Genomic DNA, 3,702 nt, shown 5'->3' with positions numbered 1-3,702 from the left:
AGCTCTTCATATGTTTCACACCTCCTCAGGCTCTTCATGTATTTCAACACCATTTCATGCTACTCCTATTTTTCAGACTGTTTCATCCTCCTCATATTATTCACACCTTTTGAAGCTCTTCATATTTTTCACACCTTTTCAGGCTCTTCATATTTTTTAACACCATTTCATGCTCCTCCTCTTTTTCAGACCGTTTCATGCTCCTCATATTTTTGCCACCTTTTGATGCTCTTCATATTTTTCACACCTTTTCAGCCTCTTCTTGTTTTTCAACTCCGCTTCATGCTCCTCCTATTTTTCATACCGTTTCATGCTCCTCATATTTTTGACACCTTTTGAAGCTCTTCATATGTTTCACACCTTTTGAAGCTCTTCATGTTTTTTAACACCGTTTCATGCTCCTCCATTTTTTCTGATCGTTTCCCGCTCCTCATATGTTTCACACTTTTTGAAGCTCTTCATGTTTTTAAACACCTTTTTCTGCTCCTCCTATATTTCAGACAGTTTCATGCTCCTCATATTTTGACACCATTTGAAGCTCTTCATATTTTTCACACCTTTTCAGGGTCTTCATGTTTTTCTACACCACTTCATGCTCCTCCTATTTTTCAGACCGTTCCTGCTCCTCATATTTTTGACACCTTTTGAAGCTCTTTATATGTTTCACACCTTTTGAAGCTCTTCATGTTTTTTAATACCGTTTCATGCTCCTCCTATTTTTCAGACTGTTTCATGCCCCTCATATTTTTGACACCTTTTGAAACTCTTCATACTTTTCACACCTTTTCAGGTTCTTCATGTTTTTGAACTCCGTTTCTTGCTCCTCCGATATTTCAGACCGTTTCATTCTCCTCATATTTGTGACACCTTTTGAAGCTCTTCATATTTGTCACACATTTTCAGTCTCTTCATGTTTTTCAACACCGCTTCATGCTCCTCCTATTTTTCAGACCGTTCATGCTCCTCATATTTTTCACACATTTTGAAGCTCTTCATATTTTTCACACCTTTTCAGGTTCTTCATGTTTTTCAACACCGTTTCATGCTTCGCCTATTTTTCAGACCGTGTCATGCTCCTCATATTTTTGACACCTTTTGAAGCTCTTCATATTTTTGACACCTTTTCAGGCTCTTCATGTTTTTCAACACCACTTCATTCTTCTCCTATTTTTCAGACCGTTTCACGCTCCTCATATTTTTGACACCTTTTAAAGCTCTTCATATGTTTCACACCTTTTGAAGCTCTTCATGTTTTTCTACACAGCTTCATGCTCCTCCTATTTTTCATACCGTTTCATTCTCCTCATATTTTTGACACCTTTTGAAGCTCTACATAATTCTCACACCTTTTTGGCTCTTCATGTTTTTCAACACCCCTTCTTGCTCCTCCTATTTTTCAGACTGTTTCATGCTCCTCATATTTTTGACACCTTTTGAAACTCTTCTTATTTTTCACACCTTTTCAGCCTCTTCTTGTTTTTCAACTCCGCTTCATGCTCCTCCTATTTTTCAGACCGTTTCATGCTCCTCATGCATTTCCAACCTTTTGAAGCTCTTCATGTTTTTTAACACCTTTTCATGCTCTTGATATATTTCAGACAGTTTCATGCTCCTCATATTTTGACACCGTTAGAAGCTCTTCATATTTTTCACACCTTTTCAGGGTCTTCATGTCTTTCAACACCGCTTCATGCTCCTCCTATTTTTCAGACCGTTTCATGCTCCTCATGCATTTCCAACCTTTTGAAGCTCTTCATATTTTTCACACCTTTTCAGGCTCTTCATGTTTTTGAACACCGCTTCATGCTCCTCCTATTTTTCAGACCGTTTCATGCTCCTCATAATTTTCACACCTTTTGAAGCTCTTCATATTTTTCACACCTTTTCCGGTTCTTCATGTTTTTGAACACTGCTTCATGCTCCTCCTATTTTTCAACTGTTTCATGCTCCTCATATATTTCACACCTTTTGAAGCGCTTCATATATTTCGCTTGTTTTCAGGCTCTTCATGTTTTTCAAAACCAATTCATGCTCCTCCTATTTTTCAGACTGTTTCAGGATCCTCATAATTTTGAAATCTTTTGAAGTGCTTCATATTTTTCACACCTTTTCAGGCTCTTCATGTTCTTCAACACTGCTTCATGCTCCTCCTATTTTTCAGACCGTTTCATGCTCCTCATATTTTTGACACCTTTTGAAGCTCTTCATATTTTTCACACCATTTCAGGCTCTTCATGTTTTTCAACACCGCTTCATGCTCCTCCTATTCTTCAGAACTTTTCATGATCCTCATATTTTTGAAATCTTTTGAAGCTCTTCATAATTTTCACACCTTTTCAGGCTCTTCATGTTTTTGAACACCGCTTCATGCTCCTGCTATTTTTCACAACGTTTCACACTCCTCATATTTTTGACACATTTTGAGGCTACTCATATTTTTCAAACCTTTTCAGGCTCTTCATGTTTTTGAACACCGTTTCATGATCCTCCTATTTTTCAGAACGTTTCATGCTCCTCATATTCTTGACACCTTTTAAAATTCTTCATATTTTTCACATCTTTTAAGGCTCTTCATGTTTTGAACTCCGTTTCATGCTCCTCCTATTTTCAGACCGTTTCATGCTGTTCATTTTTTGACACCTTTTGAAGCTCTTCATATTTTTCACACCTTTTGAAGCTCTTCATATATTTAAACCTTTTCAGGCTCTTCATGTTTTTGAACACCGCTTCATGCTCCTCCTATTTTTCAGACCGTTTCATGCTCTTCATTTTTTTGACACATTTTGAAGCTCTTCATATTTTTCACACCTTTTGAAGCTCTTCATATATTTCACACCTTTTCAGGCTCTTCATGTTTTTCAACACCACTTCATGCTCCTCCTATTTTTCAGACCGTTTCATGCTCATCTAATTTTTGACACCTTTTGAAGCTCTTCATATTTTTCACATTTTTGAACTCTTCATATTTTTCACACGTTTTCAGGCTCTTCATGATTGTGAACACCACTTCATGCACCTCCTATTTTTCAGACCGTTTCATGCTCATCATATTTTTGACACCTTTTGAAGCTCTTCATATTTTTCACAACTTTTGAAGCTCTTATATTTTTCACACCTTTTCAGGCTTTTCATGATTTTCAACACCGCTTCATGCTCCTCCTATTTTTCAGACCGTTTCATGTTCCTCATATATTTGACACCTTTTGAAGCTCTTCATATATTTCACACCTTTTCAGGCGCTTCATGTTTTTCAACACCGCTTCATGCTCCTCCTATTTTTCAGACCGTTTCATGCTCATTTCTTTTTTGACACCTTTTGAAGCTCTTCATATTTTTCACAACTTTTGAAGCTCTTCATATTTTTCAACACTGCTTTATGCTCCTCCTATTTTTCAGACCGTTCATGAACCTCATAATTTTGAAACATTTTGAAGCTCTTCATATTTATTACACCTTTTCAGGCTCTTCATGTTTTTCAACACCACTTAATCCTCCTCCTGTTTTTAAGACCGTTCATGTCCCTCATATTTTTGACACCTTTTGAAGCTCTTCATATTTTCACACGTTTTCATGCTCTTCATGTTTTTCAACACCTTATCATGCTCATCGTATTTTTCAGACCGTTTCATGCTCCTCTTATTTGTGACACCTTTTGAAGCTCTTCATATTTTTCACACCTTTTCAGGCTCTTTATGTTTTTTC

The sequence above is a fragment of the Dama dama genome, unplaced genomic scaffold, assembly GCF_033118175.1.
Source record: "Dama dama isolate Ldn47 unplaced genomic scaffold, ASM3311817v1 ptg000115l, whole genome shotgun sequence".
NCBI classification, from domain to species: Eukaryota; Metazoa; Chordata; class Mammalia; order Artiodactyla; family Cervidae; genus Dama; species Dama dama.
The sequence above is the reverse complement of the archived record's forward strand: the minus strand, read 5'-3'. Positions refer to the sequence as shown.